A 14,992-nucleotide genomic window follows, 5' to 3' on the forward strand; every position below is an offset into this window, starting at 1 on the left:
GCATAAATTCATTATGCAATGTTGGATTCTTAATATCTATATGGCGCATTTGAAGGCCTTTCCAGTGCGCTTCTAACGATGATATAACATGCATTTACGCCGCTGCGCAAAGGTACCAGTGTTGTTCGTGTATCATGGTCATTTCCGTGTCCCATGTGCTATCGGCGGAAGATGTTTTGTGCATAAATTCATTATGCAATGTTCGATTCTTAATATCTATAACGCATTTGAAAGGCCTTTCCAGTGCGCTTCTAACGATGTATAACATGCACATTTTACGCCGCTGCGCAAAGGTACTTTAGATGTCCGTATATATTGGTCATTTCCGTCTCAATGTGATATCGGCGGAAGATGTTTTCCGCATAAATTCATTATGCAATGTTGGATTCTTAACATCTATAGCGCATTTGAAGGTCTTTCTAGTGCGCTTCTAAGGATGTATAACAAAGCGCATTTGCGCCGCTGTGCAAAGGTCTTGTTCGCGTATAATGGTCATTTCCGTGTGCCATGTGCTATCGGCGGAAGATGTTTTTGTGCATAAATTCATTATGCAATGTTCGATTCTTAATATCTATAACGCATTTGAAAGGCCTTTCCAGTGCGCTTCTAACGATGTATAACATGCATTTACGCCGCTGCAAAGGAATTATTTTAGATGTCCGTATAATGATAATTTCCGTCTCCAATGCGCTATGGGCGGAAGATGTTTTCCGCATAAATTCATTATGCAATGTTGGATTCTTAATATCTATAACGCATTTGAAAGGCCTTTCCAGTGCGCTTTTAACGATGTATAACATGCACATTTACGCCGCTGCGCAAAGGTACTTTAGATGTCGTATATAATGGTAATTTCCGTCTCCAATGTGCTATCGGCGGAAGATGTTTTCCGCACACATTCATTATGCAATGTTGGATTCTTAATATCTATAACGCATTTGAAGGCCTTTCCAGTGCGCTTCTAACGATGTATAACATGCACATTTGCGCCGCTGCACAAAGGACTTGTTCGCGTATAATGATAATTTCCGTGTGCCATGTGCTATCGGCGGAAGATGTTTTTCCGCATAAATTCATTATGCAATGTTCGATTCTTAATATCTATAACGCATTTGAAGGCCTTTCCAGTGCGCTTTAACGATGTATAACATGCACATTTACGCCGCTGCGCAAAGGTACTTTAGATGTCCGTATATATTGGTCATTTCCGTCTCCAATGTGCTATCGGCGGAAGATGTTTTCCGCATAAATTCATTATGCAATGTTGGATTCTTAATATCTATAACGCATTTGAAAGGCCTTTCCAGTGCGCTTCTAACGATGTATAACATGCACATTTACGCCGCTGCGCAAAGGTACCAGTGTTGTTCGTGTATAATGGTCATTTCCGTCTCTAACGTGCTGTGGGCGGAAGATGTTTTCCGCATAAATTCATTATGCAATGTTGGATTCTTAATATCTATAAGCGCATTTGAAGGCCTTTCCAGAGCGCTTCTAACGATGTATAACATGCACATTTGCGCCGCTGCGCAAAGGTACTTTAGATGTCCGTATATAATCGTAATTTCCGTCTCCAATGCGCTTTGGGCGGAAGATGTTTTCCACATAAATTCATTATGCAAAGTTGGATTCTTAATATCTATAACGCATTTGAAAGGCCTTTCCAGTGCGCTTCTAACGATGTATAACATGCACATTTACGCCGCTGCGCAAAGGTACCAGTGTTGTTCGTGTATAATGGTCATTTCCGTGTCCCATGTGCTATCGGCGGAAGATGTTTTTTGTGCATAAATTCATTATGCAATGTTCGATTCTTAATATCTATAACGCATTTGAAAGGCCTTTCCAGTGCGCTTCTAACGATGTATAACATGCACATTTACGCCGCTGCGCAAAGGTACTTTAGATGTCCGTATATATTGGTCATTTCCGTCTCCAATGTGATATGGGCGGAAGATGTTTTCCGCATAAATTCATTATGCAATGTTGGATTCTTAACATCTATAGCGCATTTGAAAGGTCTTTCTAGTGCGCTTCTAAGGATGTATAACAAGCGCATTTGCGCCGCTGTGCAAAGGTCTTGTTCGCGTATAATGGTCATTTCCGTGTCCCATGTGCTATCGGCGGAAGATGTTTTTTGTGCATAAATTCATTATGCAATGTTCGATTCTTAATATCTATAACGCATTTGAAAGGCCTTTCCAGTGCGCTTCTAACGATGTATAACATGCACATTTACGCCGCTGCGCAAAGGTACTTTAGATGTCCGTATATATTGGTCATTTCCGTCTCCAATGTGATATCGGCGGAAGATGTTTTCCGCATAAATTCATTATGCAATGTTGGATTCTTAATATCAATAGCGCATTTGAAAGGCCTTTCCAGTGCGCTTCTAACGATGTATAACATGCACATTTACGCCGCTGCGTAAAGGTACTTTAGATGTCCGTATATAATCGTAATTTCCGTCTCCAATGCGCTTTAGGCGGAAGATGTTTTCCGCACAAATTCATTATGCAATGTTGGATTCTTAATATCTATAACGCATTTGAAAGGCCTTTCCAGTGCGCTTCTAACGATGTATAACATGCGCATTTACGCCGCTGCGCAAAGGTACTTTAGATGTCCGTATATATTGGTCATTTCCGTCTCCAATGTGATATCGGCGGAAGATGTTTTCCGCATAAATTCATTATGCAATGTTGGATTCTTAACATCTATAACGCATTTGAAAGGTCTTTCTAGTGCGCTTCTAACGATGTATAACAAGCGCATTTGCGCCGCTGTGCAAAGGTCTTGTTCGCGTATAATGGTCATTTCCGTGTCCCATGTGCTATCGGCGGAAGATGTTTTTTGTGCATAAATTCATTATGCAATGTTCGATTCTTAATATCTATAACGCATTTGAAAGGCCTTTCCAGTGCGCTTCTAACGATGTATAACATGCACATTTACGCCGCTGCGCAAAGGTACCAGTGTTGTTCGTGTATAATGGTCATTTCCGTGTCCCATGTGCTATCGGCGGAAGATGTTTTTGTGCATAAATTCATTATGCAATGTTCGATTCTTAATATCTATAACGCATTTGAAAGGCCTTTCCAGTGCGCTTCTAACGATGTATAACATGCACATTTACGCCGCTGCGCAAAGGTACTTTAGATGTCCGTATATATTGGTCATTTCCGTCTCCAATGTGATATCGGCGGAAGATGTTTTCCGCATAAATTCATTATGCAATGTTGGATTCTTAATATCTATAACGCATTTGAAAGGCCTTTCCAGTGCGCTTCTAACGATGTATAACATGCACATTTGCGCCGCTGCGCAAAGGACTTGTTCGCGTATAAATGGTAATTTCCGTGTCCCATGTGCTATCGGCGGAAGATGTTTTCCGCATAAATTCATTATGCAATGTTGGATTCTTAATATCTATAACGCATTTGAAAGGCCTTTCCAGTGCGCTTCTAACGATGTATAACATGCACATTTACGCCGCTGCGCAAAGGTACTTTAGATGTCCGTATATATTGGTCATTTCCGTCTCCAATGTGATATCGGCGGAAGATGTTTTCCGCATAAATTCATTATGCAATGTTGGATTCTTAATATATATAGCGCATTTGAAAGGCCTTTCCAGTGCGCTTCTAACGATGTATAACATGCACATTTACGCCGCTGCGCAAAGGTACTTTAGATGTTCGTATATAATGGTAATTTCCGTGTCCCATGTGCTATGGGCGGAAGATGTTTTCCGCATAAATTCATTATGCAATGTTGGATTCTTAATATCTATAACGCATTTGAAAGGCCTTTCCAGTGCGCTTCTAACGATGTATAACATGCACATTTACGCCGCTGCGCAAAGGTACTTTAGATGTCCGTATATATTGGTCATTTCCGTCTCCAATGTGATATCGGCGGAAGATGTTTTCCGCATAAATTCATTATGCAATGTTGGATTCTTAATATCTATATAGCGCATTTGAAAGGCCTTTCCAGTGCGCTTCTAACGATGTATAACATGCACATTTACGCCGCTGCGCAAAGGTACCAGTGTTGTTCGTGTATAATGGTCATTTCCGTGTCCCATGTGCTATCGGCGGAAGATGTTTTGTGCATAAATTCATTATGCAATGTTTGATTCTTAATATCTATAACGCATTTGAAAGGCCTTTCCAGTGCGCTTCTAACGATGTATAACATGCACATTTACGCCGCTGCGCAAAGGTACTTTAGATGTCCGTATATATTGGTCATTTCCGTCTCCAATGTGATATCGGCGGAAGATGTTTTCCGCATAAATTCATTATGCAATGTTGGATTCTTAACATCTATAGCGCATTTGAAAGGTCTTTCCAGTGCGCTTCTAAGGATGTATAACAAGCGCATTTACGCCGCTGTGCAAAGGTCTTGTTCGCGTATAATGGTCATTTCCGTGTCCCATGTGCTATCGGCGGAAGATGTTTTTTGTGCATAAATTCATTATGCAATGTTCGATTCTTAATATCTATAACGCATTTGAAAGGCCTTTCCAGTGCGCTTCTAACGATGTATAACATGCACATTTACGCCGCTGCGCAAAGGTACCAGTGTTGTTCGTGTATAATGGTCATTTCCGTGTCCCATGTGCTATCGGCGGAAGATGTTTTTGTGCATAAATTCATTATGCAATGTTGGATTCTTAATATCTATAACGCATTTGAAAGGCCTTTCCAGTGCGCTTCTAACGATGTATAACATGCACATTTACGCCGCTGCGCAAAGGTACTTTAGATGTCCGTATATAATGGTCATTTCCGTCTCCAATGTGCTATCGGCGGAAGATGTTTTCCACATAAATTCATTATGCAATGTTGGATTCTTAATATCAATAGCGCATTTGAAGGCCTTTCCAGTGCGCTTCTAACGATGTATAACATGCACATTTACGCCGCTGCGCAAAGGTACTTTAGATGTCCGTATATAATGGTAATTTCCGTCTCCAATGTGCTATGGGCGGAAGATGTTTTCCGCACAAATTCATTATGCAATGTTGGATTCTTAATATCTATAACGCATTTGAAGGCCTTTCCAGTGCGCTTCTAACGATGTATAACATGCACATTTACGCCGCTGCGCAAAGGTACTTTAGATGTCCGTATATAATGGTCATTTCCGTCTCCAATGTGCTATCGGCGGAAGATGTTTTCCGCATAAATTCATTATGCAATGTTGGATTCTTAATATCTATAACGCATTTGAAAGGCCTTTCCAGTGCGCTTCTAACGATGTATAACATGCATTTACGCCGCTGCGCAAAGGTACCAGTGTTGTTCGTGTATAATGGTCATTTCCGTGTCCCATGTGCTATCGGCGGAAGATGTTTTGTGCATAAATTCATTATGCAATGTTGGATTCTTAATATCTATAACGCATTTGAAGGCCTTTCCAGTGCGCTTCTAACGATGTATAACATGCACATTTACGCCGCTGCGCAAAGGTACTTTAGATGTCCGTATATATTGGTCATTTCCGTCTCAATGTGATATCGGCGGAAGATGTTTTCCGCATAAATTCATTATGCAATGTTGGATTCTTAACATCTATAGCGCATTTGAAAGGTCTTTCTAGTGCGCTTCTAACGATGTATAACAAGCGCATTTGCGCCGCTGTGCAAAGGTCTTGTTCGCGTATAATGGTCATTTCCGTGTCCCATGTGCTATCGGCGGAAGATGTTTTTTGTGCATAAATTCATTATGCAATGTTCGATTCTTAATATCTATAACGCATTTGAAAGGCCTTTCCAGTGCGCTTCTAACGATGTATAACATGCACATTTACGCCGCTGCGCAAAGGTACCAGTGTTGTTCGTGTATAATGGTCATTTCCGTGTCCCATGTGCTATCGGCGGAAGATGTTTTTGTGCATAAATTCATTATGCAATGTTCGATTCTTAATATCTATAACGCATTTGAAAGGCCTTTCCAGTGCGCTTCTAACGATGTATAACATGCACATTTACGCCGCTGCGCAAAGGTACTTTAGATGTCCGTATATATTGGTCATTTCCGTCTCCAATGTGATATCGGCGGAAGATGTTTTCCGCATAAATTCATTATGCAATGTTGGATTCTTAATATCAATAGCGCATTTGAAAGGCCTTTCCAGTGCGCTTCTAACGATGTATAACAAGCGCATTTACGCCGCTGCGTAAAGGTACTTTAGATGTCCGTATATAATCGTAATTTCCGTCTCCAATGCGCTTTAGGCGGAAGATGTTTTCCGCACAAATTCATTATGCAATGTTGGATTCTTAATATCTATAACGCATTTGAAAGGCCTTTCCAGTGCGCTTCTAACGATGTATAACATGCACATTTACGCCGCTGCGCAAAGGTACTTTAGATGTCCGTATATATTGGTCATTTCCGTCTCCAATGTGATATCGGCGGAAGATGTTTTCCACATAAATTCATTATGCAATGTTGGATTCTTAATATCTATAACGCATTTGAAAGGCCTTTCCAGTGCGCTTCTAACGATGTATAACATGCACATTTACGCCGCTGCGCAAAGGTACCAGTGTTGTTCGTGTATAATGGTCATTTCCGTGTCCCATGTGCTATCGGCGGAAGATGTTTTGTGCATAAATTCATTATGCAATGTTTGATTCTTAATATCTATAACGCATTTGAAAGGCCTTTCCAGTGCGCTTCTAACGATGTATAACATGCACATTTACGCCGCTGCGCAAAGGTACTTTAGATGTCCGTATATATTGGTCATTTCCGTCTCCAATGTGATATCGGCGGAAGATGTTTTCCGCATAAATTCATTATGCAATGTTGGATTCTTAACATCTATAGCGCATTTGAAAGGTCTTTCTAGTGCGCTTCTAAGGATGTATAACAAGCGCATTTGCGCCGCTGTGCAAAGGTCTTGTTCGCGTATAATGGTCATTTCCGTGTCCCATGTGCTATCGGCGGAAGATGTTTTTTGTGCATAAATTCATTATGCAATGTTCGATTCTTAATATCTATAACGCATTTGAAAGGCCTTTCCAGTGCGCTTCTAACGATGTATAACATGCACATTTACGCCGCTGCGCAAAGGTACCAGTGTTGTTCGTGTATAATGGTCATTTCCGTGTCCCATGTGCTATCGGCGGAAGATGTTTTTTGTGCATAAATTCATTATGCAATGTTCGATTCTTAATATCTATAACGCATTTGAAAGGCCTTTCCAGTGCGCTTCTAACGATGTATAACATGCACATTTACGCCGCTGCGCAAAGGTACTTTGATGTCCGTATAATTGGTCATTTCCGTCTCCAATGTGATATCGGCGGAAGATGTTTTCCACATAAATTCATTATGCAATGTTGGATTCTTAATATCAATAGCGCATTTGAAAGGCCTTTCCAGTGCGCTTCTAACGATGTATAACATGCGCATTTACGCCGCTGCGCAAAGGTACTTTAGATGTCCGTATATAATGGTCATTTCCGTCTCCAATGTGCTTTAGGCGGAAGATGTTTTCCGCATAAATTCATTATGCAATGTTGGATTCTTAATATCTATAACGCATTTGAAAGGCCTTTCCAGTGCGCTTCTAACGATGTATAACATGCACATTTACGCCGCTGCGCAAAGGTACTTTAGATGTCCGTATATAATGGTCATTTCCGTCTCCAATGTGATATCGGCGGAAGATGTTTTCCGCATAAATTCATTATGCAATGTTGGATTCTTAACATCTATAGCGCATTTGAAAGGTCTTTCTAGTGCGCTTCTAAGGATGTATAACAAGCGCATTTGCGCCGCTGTGCAAAGGTCTTGTTCGCGTATAATGGTCATTTCCGTGTCCCATGTGCTATCGGCGGAAGATGTTTTTTGTGCATAAATTCATTATGCAATGTTCGATTCTTAATATCTATAACGCATTTGAAAGGCCTTTCCAGTGCGCTTCTAACGATGTATAACATGCACATTTACGCCGCTGCGCAAAGGTACTTTAGATGTCCGTATATATTGGTCATTTCCGTCTCCAATGTGATATCGGCGGAAGATGTTTTCCGCATAAATTCATTATGCAATGTTGGATTCTTAATATCAATAGCGCATTTGAAAGGCCTTTCCAGTGCGCTTCTAACGATGTATAACAAGCGCATTTACGCCGCTGCGTAAAGGTACTTTAGATGTCCGTATATAATCGTAATTTCCGTCTCCAATGCGCTTTAGGCGGAAGATGTTTTCCGCACAAATTCATTATGCAATGTTGGATTCTTAATATCTATAACGCATTTGAAAGGCCTTTCCAGTGCGCTTCTAACGATGTATAACATGCACATTTACGCCGCTGCGCAAAGGTACTTTAGATGCCCGTATGTAATGGTCATTTCCGTCTCCAATGTGATATCGGCGGAAGATGTTTTCCGTATAAATTCATTATGCAATGTTGGATTCTTAACATCTATAGCGCATTTGAAAGGTCTTTCTAGTGCGCTTCTAAGGATGTATAACAAGCGCATTTACGCCGCTGTGCAAAGGTCTTGTTCGCGTATAATGATAATTTCCGTGTGCCATGTGCTATGGGCGGAAGATGTTTTTTGTTCTAAATTCATTATGCATTTTACGATTCTTAATATCTATAACGCGTTTTAAAGGCCTTTCCAGTGCGCTTCTAACGATGTGTAACATGCACATTTGCGCCGCTGTGCAAAGGTCTTGTACGCGTATAATGATAATTTCCGTGTGCCATGTGCTATCGGCGGAAGATGTTTTCCACATAAATTCATTATGCAATGTTGGATTCTTAATATCTATAACGCATTTGAAAGGCCTTTCCAGTGCGCTTCTAACGATGTATAACATGCACATGTGGAGTATTTTGCAACGGTGCTCCACACATCTGAAATTGCCGCCGTCTGTGGTGTTCGTGTCACCTGCGCCATCAGCAGATGTAGTGTTCGGCTATAATTTATATGTCCATGGTCCGATTTTCACTATGTCTAATGCAGTCGAAAGCCCTCGAAAGTACGCTCCTAACGACGTATAACTCAGACATGTGCGATGTTCTGCTGAGACGTTACGCACGCCGGTTTATACCGCCGCTTCTTGTGTGGTCGGCCTTTCAAATGCGCCCTTGTTCAGTCTTTGCCTTATCGCGTCTTTGTTTGCTTCTAACTCCGTTATACCTATCTGCAACAAACCTGTATTGGTATCATTAGAAAGCTCTTTTGACGTCGGTGACGGTGGTGAACACAAATTGGATCTATCCTGAAAATTAAAATATATATTGAACAATTTGTTTGTAAAATCGTCATGTTTTGCTATATTTCCGCAGGAAATCCTATATAACTTTTCTGTCCAAAGACAGAAATCAAATTGGCTTATATTGCCAAAAGCCCATTCAATGGCGGAGGTGCATGCAAAAGGGCGTTTTCTAACCCTTCAAATAAAGTATTTATTAACTTTTAAAATGCATAGTACTCTCAGGCGAAAGTCTAACTATCCAACGTATTTACGGGGTATTCTTTATATGGGGACAAGAGCCAGGCTGGCCACTGGCTCAGAAATTTGCCTATGTTCCCGGGCAAGACGATGCGACGGGCACGGCGATGTGAAAATTGCGACGCTGCCGTCCACGTCTGCCGACGGAGGTTGGAAAGATGGGGGACCCGAGGTAGTGCATAGCGGGATAATTCCGACCTCCACCATGATCAAGCTTTTCGTTGCCTTGGTGTTTAGCTTGTGTAACGGCGCGCGACGTTGCTCATGCTATTCGTCATTGGTTCTCCGAAGATGCTCGATGCGGCCACGGTGTAGCAGAACTGAAACACATTGAGTCCCGACAGGGGCTCAGAGGCGACTTGACAGTAAGCAAGCGCAAACGGTGGTTGATTTCTCCTGGAAGCAGGACGAAATGATGGTGTTGCATGGGAGTGAAGGGGCGACCCTTAGAGGAGAGGCATTAGCGGCGGAACGGTAGCTGGCGCAGGCAAACCAGTTCGAATCCAGGCAGGCGCTCAGAGGCGACTTGACAGTAAGCAAGCGCAAACGGTGGTTGATTTCTCCTGGAAGCAGGACGAAATGCTGGTGTTGCATGGGAGTGAAGGGTCGCCCCATAGAGGAGAGGCGATGGTGGCGAAGCGTTGGCTGGCGCAGGCAAACCAGGTCGAATCCAGGCAGGCGCTCAGAGGCGATTTGGTGGTAACTGTGCATGATTTGCCGTGTCAAATCTTTGCAATTCCCTAAGGTGTGGCATATGGGAAAGGAGAGGTATATTGCTGTAGTGTCTACAGCTATGTATGCGAGTCACCCAATTGATGGGTAGGCGCAATGGCACTACACGCCAGACGGACATTGACGTTTTCTGACGTTTGTTATGCATGTTGATGTAAATTGTAGTATGTATTGTTCATCACGTGTAGCAGCTCCACTGCCATTGTCAACAGTACCTGAAGAATTCACAGAGATCTGATCTACCACGACGACCTTCCTGCATAGACTCAACTGCGCCATCACAGCAATCGGACTTTGAAATCAAAGTTGTATCCTTCCAGGTTTAATGTTTCGTATTATATATTTGTGCTGACATGTTTGAATCATTTGTCCATTATGCAATTGTTAGAGTATTGAATGCGTGAGCTATGGTTATCCATCTGGGTATATGACTGTGATGCACAAATGCTTCGTCATGATCATGTTCGTCTTACAAATGGGGAATGCAAAATAAAAGTACAAGTTAACACTGTCTCGCTCTAAACTAACACTAACCACAAACCGATGTAACATAAAACTAGCGTGAAAAGGCAATAAGTCCTTCTCTCTCTAATCTAAAACGCTAACCTAAAAACCGAAAAAAACATAAATTAAAACTAAAAGCCTACGGCCTTCTCTTTCAGCTGAATCACTAACCAAAACCGCAGTAACATAAACTTAAAACAAAGAAGGTTAAAACGTAAAATAACAATAACAACACGAAACAAAGAACTAATAATACCGGTAAATTAAAGGGGGACGAAAAACATCGATGTGGGCAATAATAAGTCCTTCTCTCTCGCAACCGAAAAAAAACATAAAGCCTATGGCCTTCTCTTTAAGCTGAATCCCTAACCCAAACCGCAATGACATAAACTTAAAACAAAAAGGTTAAAACGTAAACCAAAACCGAAAAAAACATAAATTAAAACTAAAAGCCTACGGCCTTCTCTTTAAGCTGAATCCCTAACCAAAACCGCAGTAACATAAACTTAAAACAAAGAAGGTTAAAACGTAAAATAACAATAACAACACGAAACAAAGAACTAATAATACCGGTAAATTAAAGGGGGACGAAAAACATCGATGTGGGCAATAATAAGTCCTTCTCTCTCGCAACCGAAAAAAAACATAAAGCCTATGGCCTTCTCTTTAAGCTGAATCCCTAACCCAAACCGCAATGACATAAACTTAAAACAAAGAAGGTTAAAACGTAAACCAAAACCGAAAAAAAAACATAAATTAAAACTAAAAGCCTACGGCCTTTCTCTTTAAGCTGAATCCCTAACCCAAACCGCAATGACATAAACTTAAAACAATAACAACAAAGAACTAATAATACCAGTAAATTAAACGGGAAAAAACATCGAGGTAAAGTCGGGCATGTGAAACTGAAATATAATCCTTGGCTCAAGTGATTTTCTACACTTGGCTCAAGTTCTATGAATTGAGTCGGTAGGCCGGCCGAGGCATTGATAGTATTGTTTCCAGGTGAGGGGAACATGCTTTCAATGTCTACGAACTAGCCCGGATATTTGTCTTCAATTCCACCTGGTGTGATGGCGAACTGAATTTTTGGCTATGTTTGCACTTGGTTTGATGTTGTCTGGAAGGATGAATAAAACGTTTTCATTGCTGCGCTTAGCCGTGGTATTGTCTTCAATTCCACCTGGTGTGATGGCGAACTGAATTTTTGCTATGTTTGCACTTGGTTTGATGTTGTCTGGAAGGATGAGTTTTCATTGCTGCGCTTAGCCGTGGTATTGTCTTCAATTCCACCTGGTGTGATGGCGAACTGAATTTTGGCTATGTTTGCACTTGGTTTGATGTTGTCTGGAAGGATGAATAAAACGTTTTCATTGCTGCGCTTAGCCGTGGTATTGTCTTCAATTCCACCTGGTGTGATGGCGAACTGAATTTTGGCTATGTTTGCACTTGGTTTGATGTTGTCTGGAAGGATGAATAAAACGATTTCTTTGCTACGTTTAGCTTTGGTATTGTCTTTATTTCCATGTGAAGAGAAAACGGAGACACGTTTTTTGTGATATTTAATTCTTATTGTTTGTTACTAAAGGTCACCTTCACACAATTACATCCCTTAAGTAGCTTCATAGTGAGTTCTTACTCACCTCATTGTCTTCAAATGAGCCTTGATTGGCGTCACGTTTGCAGAGGCACTTGTTGTGGTGGGGCACACAGGCTCTGCTCTGATGTTTTGATTGTAATGCCTAATCCGAGAGTTTCTGAGTGAGACATGGAAGCCAACCGAGTGGCGGGAATTACGACTGAAAGCGCCAATCGTTGATCGGTTGTTTAATCGCATAAGTGAATGGGATGAGTGAGTCGTGTCAGGTTTAAGCTACCAACCGGCCTTAATCCATGAATGATTGATTGACTCTGTGACCTCAATGCAGAGCTTAATACAAACACTTTTCAATCGCCCGGGCTATATATACCTAGCAGTCAGATACAAGCATCACGGCACTTGTGCTAACATTGTTTGACACAGCTCATTGTTGAAGACTTCATTCAAGCCATGGCCTACACACTTTTAAAGGTCCTGTTTCAAAGCCCGTCCACTTTGCCATCCTGGGACATAGCTTCGTGCGGCGACTTGATCAAATCTGTCCCCTCCACGTGGCATCATCACTTCCGTGCGTGGGATAGGAGGGGCGACTGTCGCTCGGATGAAAGCAGTGGTGGATGCCCTTGATGCAGGTTTCCAGGGCATTGTTTTCTTTCAAGTGGGAGAGAACGACGTGTCGGCGTCAACTGATCCTCAGAACCTGGTTGAGGACTTGCTGGATCTTCTGGACTACCTTCGGTGGAAACGGCCGGGCTCCAGAGCAGTGATAGGAAGTCTGTTCCCGAGGGTAAAACCAAGGAACATGACGGTCTCTGCCTACAAGCGGAAGGTGGAGGAGACGAATCGGCGCTTGAAGAGGATGTTGCGACGCCGTCTGGATGCCACCTTTTGGGACCACAGCCAGCACATGAGGATGGGACCTGCACTGTTAGGCAGGGATGGCGTCCACTTGACGTCAAAAGCCAATGCCCAGTTCTGGCTTTCCATTCGTAAGTGTATGTGTAGGTACGTTTAAACGCACATGCCCTGTCCGGTAGATCATCATTTTATCGTAATTCCAAAACTCTATAATTGTCGTTTCGGCCCATTGTGTTTATATACAGCAGTAGCAAAGGGGATCCGCGTGTGAGACAATCAGTGCAAACGGGACGCACAGATCAGTCAAATCTGAGCGCACGGGGCTTAGCTTGGGATGGCTTTAAGGGTGGGAAAACGAGACGACATCCGCACGTGTCGCACATGACGTGAAAGCTAAGACACGGGGCTTTCGATCCATAGTAACGACAAAACCCTGTGGTCGATGTACGAAACAAAACAAGCATCTGCAGCGTGAAATACTGCCGTAAATCGGGTCAAATCGGGCTTAAAAGCGCCCCGGCTTCGAACCCGTTAAAGACAGGTCACTTCTGATGATACCACCAGTTGGCCCTGGGAACCAGCTTCACGTCGATGTGCAACATGTCAATGGGTTGCGTATATTTGTCGTCCACGCGACGTATAAAAGATGATCGCAGAGCAAGGCTCTTTTCTTGGTAAAAAGACATGTCTATATCACATGGCCAAATGGACGTGGACGTCCAACCAGGTGCCCCACGTCGACCCCGTGACGATCCCAGGTGCCTTGTCCACGTGGCAACATTTTCATATATGATATGCGTGCATATGTTTCTTTCTCCGGGTGCGAGACGATTAGTGCAAGCGGGATGCAGAGATCAAACCCCTTTTGATATGAAATCTGAGCTGTTTTGGCTCCCGTCACACGCACGGGGCTTGGCTTCGGGGGGCTTTAAGGGTGGGAAAACGTGACGACACCCGCACGTGTCGCACATGACGTGAAAGCTAAGACACGGGGCTTTCGATCCATAGTAACGACAAAACCCTGTGGTCGATGTACGAAACATAACAAGCATCTGCAGCGTGAAATACTGCCGTAAATCGGGTCAAATCGGGCTTAAAAGCGCCCCGGCTTCGAACCCGTTAAAGACAGGTCACTTCTGAGGATACCACCAGTTGGCCCTGGGAACCAGCTTCACGTCGGTGTGCAACATGTCAATGGATTGTGTATAGTCGTCGTCCACGCGACGTTTAAACAACAACACGCCACCGTTTCTGGCCCGTGATATAGGGCTTGTTCAGGGCAACGACCTGTGGCAATTCCTTTTCTGCAACGTCATGGCCCTGGGTTAACATTCCAAAAGGACAATGCCCGCCCTCATACAAGGGCAAGGGTTGCTATGGATTTCTTGCCACACCGCAACGTTGACTTACTGCCTTGGCCTGCAAATTCACCGGATCTCTCCCCCATAGAGCATGTTTGGGACGAGATGGATCGACGTCTACGCCGTCTTCCTCATCCGCCAGATAACGTCCTTGATCTTGCAACAGAATTTGAGAGAATCTGGCGTGACATCCCACAAGCCTTCCTTGATAGGCTCTATGCGTCGTCGATGCACTGCTGTTCTCAATGCCGATGGTGGACATACCCGTTATTGAGCTTGTGACATGGTCGTTTGACCCCTGTCCCGCTTGTGGACTCGTGACGTCATTGTGATTGACTTTTTAATTGAAATTCTCCCGACTTGTTATGGTCTCATGATCCCTCCATTAAAGTTTATATGTACCTTTGACATTGTTTTCCTACTTATCAACTGGGATAATATTTTGA

Source organism: Haliotis rubra, unplaced genomic scaffold (genome assembly GCF_003918875.1).
Source record: "Haliotis rubra isolate DU_JTF1 unplaced genomic scaffold, ASM391887v1 Scf1716, whole genome shotgun sequence".
Taxonomy (NCBI): Eukaryota; Metazoa; Mollusca; class Gastropoda; order Lepetellida; family Haliotidae; genus Haliotis; species Haliotis rubra.